Source organism: Triticum aestivum, chromosome 3A, assembly GCF_018294505.1.
Source record: "Triticum aestivum cultivar Chinese Spring chromosome 3A, IWGSC CS RefSeq v2.1, whole genome shotgun sequence".
NCBI lineage: Eukaryota > Viridiplantae > Streptophyta > Magnoliopsida > Poales > Poaceae > Triticum > Triticum aestivum.
Genome location: NC_057800.1, coordinates 398,786,386 through 398,793,233, shown reverse-complemented (window position 1 = coordinate 398,793,233; position 6,848 = coordinate 398,786,386).

Here is a 6,848-nt window from a genome sequence, read left to right as displayed (position 1 = left end):
AGGATTCCCCCCTTTCCTAGTTGGAATAGGATTCGGGAAGGGGAAAAGAGGAGAGAGAGAAGGAAGGGGGGGCGCCGCCCCCCTCTCCTTGTCCTATTCGGACTAGGGGGGGAGGGGCGCGCGGCCCAGCCCTGGCCACCTCTCCTCTCTTCCACTAAAGCCCACTAAGGCCCATATACCTCCCGAGGGGTTCCGGTAACCTCCCGGTACTCTGATAAAATCCCGATTTCACCCGGAACACTTTCGATATCCAAATATAGGCTTCCAATATATCAATCTTTATGTCTCGACCATTTCGAGACTCCTCGTCATGTCCGTGATCACATCCGGGACTCCGAACAAACTCCGGTACATCAAAAAGCATAAACTCATAATATAACTGTCATCGAAACCTTAAGCGTGCGGACCCTACGAGTTCGAGAATAATGTAGACATGACCGAGACACGTCTCCGGTCAATAACCAATAGCGGAACCTGGATGCTCATATTGGCTCCTACATATTCTACGAAGATCTTTATCGGTCAGACCGCATAACAACATACTTTGTTCCCTTTGTCATCGGTATGTTACTTGCCCGAGATTCGATCGTCGGTATCTCAATACCTAGTTCAATCTCGTTACCAGCAAGTCTCTTTACTCGTTTCGTAATACATCATCTCGCAACTAACTCATTAGTTGCAATGCTTGCAAGGCTTATGTGATGTGCATTACCGAGAGGGCCCAAATATACCTCTCCGACAATCGGAGTGACAAATCCTAATCTCGAAATATGCCAACCCAACATTTACCTTTGGAGACACCTGTAGAGCTCCTTTATAATCACCCAGTTACGTTGTGACGTTTGGTAGCACACAAAGTGTTCCTCCGGTAAACGGGAGTTGCATAATCTCATAGTCATAGGAACATGTATAAGTCATGAAGAAAGCAATAGCAACATACTAAACGATCGGGTGCTAAGCTAATGGAATGGGTCATGTCAATCACATCATTCTCCTAATGATGTGATCCCATTAATCAAATGACAACACATGTCTATGGCTAGGAAACATAACCATCTTTGATCAACGAGCTAGTCAAGTAGAGGCATACTAGTGACGTTTGGTTTGTCTATGTATTCACACAAGTATTATGTTTCCGGATAATACAATTCTAGCATGAATAATAAACATTTATCATGATATAAGGAAATAAAATAATAACATTATTATTGCCTCTAGGGCATATTTCCTTCAGTCTCCCACTTGCACTAGAGTCAATAATCTAGATTACACAGTAATGATTCTAACACCCATGGAGCTTTGGTGCTGATCATGTTTGGCTCGTGGAAGAGGCTTAGTCAACGGGTCTGCTATATTCAGATCCGTATGTATCTTGCAAATCTCTATGTCTCCCACCTGGATTAGATCCCGGATGGAATTGAAGCGTCTCTTGATGTGCTTGGTTCTCTTGTGAAATCTGGATTCCTTTGCCAAGGCAATTGCACCAGTATTGTCACAAAAGATTTTCATTGGACCCGATGCACTAGGTATGACACCTAGATCGGATATGAACTCGTTCATCCAGACTCCTTCGTTTGCTGCTTCCGAAGCAGCTATGTACTCCGCTTCACATGTAGATCCCGCCACAATGCTTTGTTTAGAACTGCACCAACTGACAGCTCCACCGTTTAATGTAAACACGTATCCGGTTTGCGATTTAGAATCGTCCGGATCAGTGTCAAAGCTTGCATCAACGTAACCTTTTATGATGAGCTCTTTGTCACCTCCATATATGAGAAACATATCCTTAGTCCTTTTTAGGTATTTCAGGATGTTCTTGACCGCTGTCTAGTGATCCACTCCTGGATTACTTTGGTACCTCCCTGCTAGACTTATAGCAAGACACACATCAGGTCTGGTACACAACATTGCGTACATGATAGAGCCTATGGCTGAAGCATAGGGAACATCTTTCATTTTCTCCCTATCTTCTGCTTTGGTCGGGGATTGAGTCTTACTCAATTTCACACCTTGTAACACAGGCAAGAATCCTTTCTTTGCTTGATCCATTTTGAACTTCTTCAAAACTTTGTCAAGGTATGTGCTTTGTAAAAGTCCAATTAAGCGTTTTGATCTATCTCTATAGATCTTAATGCCCAATATGTAAGCAGCTTCACAGAGGTCTTTCATTGAAAAACTCTGATTCAAGTATCCTTTTATGCTATCCAGAAATTCTATATCATTTCCGATTAGCAATATGTCATCTACATATAATATCAGAAATGCTACAGAGCTCCCACTCACTTTCTTGTAAATACAGGCTTCTCCAAAAGTCTGTAAAAAACCAAATGCTTCGATCACACTATCAAACCGTTTATTCCAACTCCGAGAGGCTTGCACCAGTCCATAAATGGATCGCTGGAGCTTGCACACTTTGTTAGCTCCCTTTGGATCGACAAAACCTTTCGGCTGCATCATATACAACTCTTCTTGCAGAAATCCATTCAGGAATGCAGTTTTGACATCCATTTGCCAAATTTCATAATCATAAAATGCGGCAATTGCTAACATGATTCGGACAGACTTAAGCATCGCTACGGGTGAGAAGGTCTCATCGTAGAGCTTTGTAGACAGTAACATTACCGTTAGCGTCAGTCTTCTTCTTGAAGATCCATTTATTCTCAATTGCTTGCCGATCATTGGGAAAGTCAACCAAAGTCCATACTTTGTTCTCATACATGGATCCCATCTCAGATTTCATGGCTTCAAGCCATTTTGCAGAATCTGGGCTCACCATCGCTTCTTCATAGTTCGTAGGTTCATCATGATCTAGTAGCATGACTTCTAGAACAGGATTACCATACCACTCTGGCGTGGATCTTACTCTGGTTGATCTACGAGGTTCAGTAGTATCTTGTTCTGAAGTTTCATGATCATTATCATTAGCTTCCTCACTAATTGGTGTAGGTGTCACAGAAACAGGTTTCCTGTGATGTACTACTTTCCAATAAGGGAGCAGGTACAGTTACCTCGTCAAGTTCTACTTTCCTCCCACTCACTTCTTTCGAGAGAAACTCCTTCTCCAGAAAGTTTACGAATTTAGCAACAAAAGTCTTGCCTTCGGATCTGTGATAGAAGGTGTATCCAATGGTTTCCTTTGGATATCCTATGAAGACACATTTCTCCGATTTGGGTTCGAGCTTATCAGGTTGAAGCTTTTTCACATAAGCATTGCAGCCCCAAACTTTCAGAAACGACAACTTTGGTTTCTTGCCAAACCACAGTTCATAAGGCGTCGTCTCAACGGATTTTGATGGTGCCCTATTTAACGTGTATGCGGCCGTCTCTAGAGCATATCCCCAAAACGATATCGGTAAATCAGTAAGAGACATCATAGATCGCACCATATCTAGTAAAGTACGATTATGACGTTCGGACACACCATTACGGTGTTCCGGGTGGCGTGAGTTGCGAAACTATTCCACATTGTTTCAAATGTACACCAAACTCGGAACTCAAATATTCTCCTCCACGATCAGATCGTAGGAATTTTATTTTCTTGTTATGATGATTTTCAACTTCACTCTGAAATTCTTTGAACTTTTCAAACGTTTCAGACTTATGTTTCATTAAGTAGATATACCCATATCTGCTTAAGTCATCTGTGAAGGTGAGAAAATAACGATATCCGCCACGAGCCTCAACATTCATCGGACCACATACATCTGTATGTATGATTTCCAATAAATCTGTTGCTCTCTCCATAGTACCAGAGAACGGTGTTTTTGCCATCTTACCCATAAGGCACGGTTCGCAAGTAGCAAGTGATTCATAATCAAGTGGTTCCAAAAGCCCATCAGTATGGAATTTCTTCATGCGCTTTATACCGATATGACCTAAACGGCAGTGCCACAAATAAGTTGCACTATCATTATCAACTCTGCATCTTTTGGCTTCAACACTATGAATATGTGTGTCACTACCATCGAGATTTAATAAGAATAGACCACTCTTTAAGGGTGCATGACCATAAAAGATATTACTCATGTAAATAGAACAACCATTATTCTCGGATTTAAATGAATAACCGTCTCGCATCAAACAAGATCCAGATATAATGTTCATGCTTAACGCTGGCACCAAATAACAATTATTTAGGTCTAATACTAATCCCGAAGGTAGATGTAGAGGTAGCGTGCCGACTGCGATCACATCGACTTTGGAACCATTTCCCACGCGCATCGTCACCTCGTCCTTAGCCAATCTTCGCTTAATCCGTAGTCCCTGTTCCGAGTTGCAAATATTAGCAACAGAACCAGTATCAAATACCCAGGTGCTACTGCGAGCATTAGTAAGGTACACATCAATAACATGTATATCACATATACCTTTGTTCACCTTGCCATCCTTCTTATCCGCCAAATACTTGGGGCAGTTCCGCTTCCAGTGACCAGTCTGCTTGCAGTAGAAGCACTCAGTTTCAGGCTTAGGTCCAAGTTTGGGTTTCTTCTCTTGAGTAGCAACTTGCTTGCTGTTCTTTTTGAAGTTCCCCTTCTTCTTCCCTTTGCCCTTTTTCTTGAAACTAGTGGCCTTGTTGACCATCAACACTTGATGCTCCTTCTTGATTTCTACCTCCGCAGCTTTCAGCATTTTGAAGAGCTCGGGAATAGTCTTATTCATCCCTTGCATATTATAGTTCATCACGAAGCTCTTGTAGCTTGGTGGCAGTGATTGGAGAATTCTGTCAATGACGCAATCATCTGGAAGATTAACTACCAATTGAATCAAGTGATTATTATACCCAGACATTTTGAGTATATGCTCACTGACAGAACTGTTCTCCTCCATCTTGCAGCTATAGAACTTATTGGAGACTTCATATCTCTCAATCCAGGCATTTGCTTGAAATATTAACTTCAACTCCTGGAACATCTCATATGCTCCATGACGTTCAAAACGTCGTTGAAGTCCCGATTCTAAGCCGTAAAGCATGGCACACTGAACTATCGAGTAGTCATCAGCTTTGCTCTGCTAGACGTTCATAACATCTGGTGTTGCTCCAGCAGCAGGCCTGGCACCCAGCGGTGCTTCCAGGACGTAATTCTTCTGTGCAGCAATGGGGATAATCCTCAAGTTACGGACCCAGTCCGTGTAATTGCTACCATCATCTGTCAATTTGCTTTCTCAAGGAACGCATTAAAATTCAACGGAACAACAACACGGGCCATCTATCTACAATCAAGCATAAACAAGCAAGATACTACTAGGTACTAAGTTTCATGATAAATTTAGGTTCAATTAATCATATTACTTAAAGAACTCCCACTTAGATAGACATCCCTCTAATCCTCTAAGTGATTACGTGATCCAAATCAACTAAACCATGTCCGATCATCACGTGAGATGGAGTAGTTTCATTGGTGAACATCACTATGTTGCTCATATCTACTATATGATTCACGCTCAACCTTTCGGTCTCCGTGTTCCGAGGCCATATCTGTATATGCTTGGCTCGTCAAGTATAACCTGAGTATTCCGCGTGTGCAACTATTTTGCACCCGTTGTATTTGAACGTAGAGCCTATCACACCCGATCATCACGTGGTGTCTCAGCACGAAGAACTTTCGCAATGGTGCATACTCAGGGAGAACACTTCTTGATAATTAGTGAGAGATCATCTTATAATGCTACCGTCAATCAAAGCAAGATAAGATGCATAAAAGATAAACATCACATGCAATCAATATAAGTGATATGATATGGCCATCATCATCTTGTGCTTGTGATATCCATCTTCGAAGCACCGTCGTGATCACCATCGTCACTAGCGCGATACCTTGATCTCCATCATAGCATCGTTGTCGTCTCGCCAATCTTATGCTTCCACGACTATTGCTACCGCTTAGTGATAAAGTAAAGCATTAATTGCATTGCATACAATAAAGCGACAACCATATGGCTCCTGCCAGTTGCCGATAACTCGGTTACAAAACATGATCATCTCATACAATAAAATTTAGCATCATGTCTTGACCATATCACATCACAACATGCCCTGCAAAAACAAGTTAGACGTCCTCTACTTTGTTGTTGCAAGTTTTACGTGGCTGCTACGGGCTTAAGCAAGGACCAATCTTACCTACGCATCAAAACCACAACGATAGTTTGTCAAGTTGGTGCTGTTTTGACCTTCGCAAGGACCGGGCGTAGCCACACTCGGTTCAACTAAAGTTGGAGAAACTGTCACCCGCAAGCCACCTATGTGCAAAGCACGTCGGGAGAACCGGTCTCGCGTAAGCGTACGCGTAATGTCGGTCCGGGCCGCTTCGTCCAACAATACCGCCGAACCAAAGTATGACATGCTGGTAAGCAGTATGACTTATATCGCCCACAACTCACTTGTGTTCTACTTGTGCATATAACATCAACACATAAAACCTAGGCTCGGATGCCACTGTTGGGGAACGTAGTAATTTCAAAATTTTCCTACACACACGCAAGATCATGGTGACGCATAGAAACGAGAGGGGAGAGTGTGATCTACGTATCCTTGTAGACCGACAGCGGAAGCGTTAGCACAACGCGGTTGATGTAGTCGTACGTATTCACGGCCCGACCGATCAAGCATCAAAACTACGGCACCTCCGAGTTCTAGCACACGTTCAGCTCGATGACGATCCCCGGACTCCGATCCAGCAAAGTGTCGGGGAAGAGTTCCGTCAGCACGACGGCGTGGTGACGATCTTGATGTACTACCGTCGCAGGGCTTTGCCTAAGCACCGCTACAATATTATCGAGGATTATGGTGGAAGGGGGCACCGCACACGGCTAAGAATATGATCATGTGGATCAACTTGTGTGTATAGGGG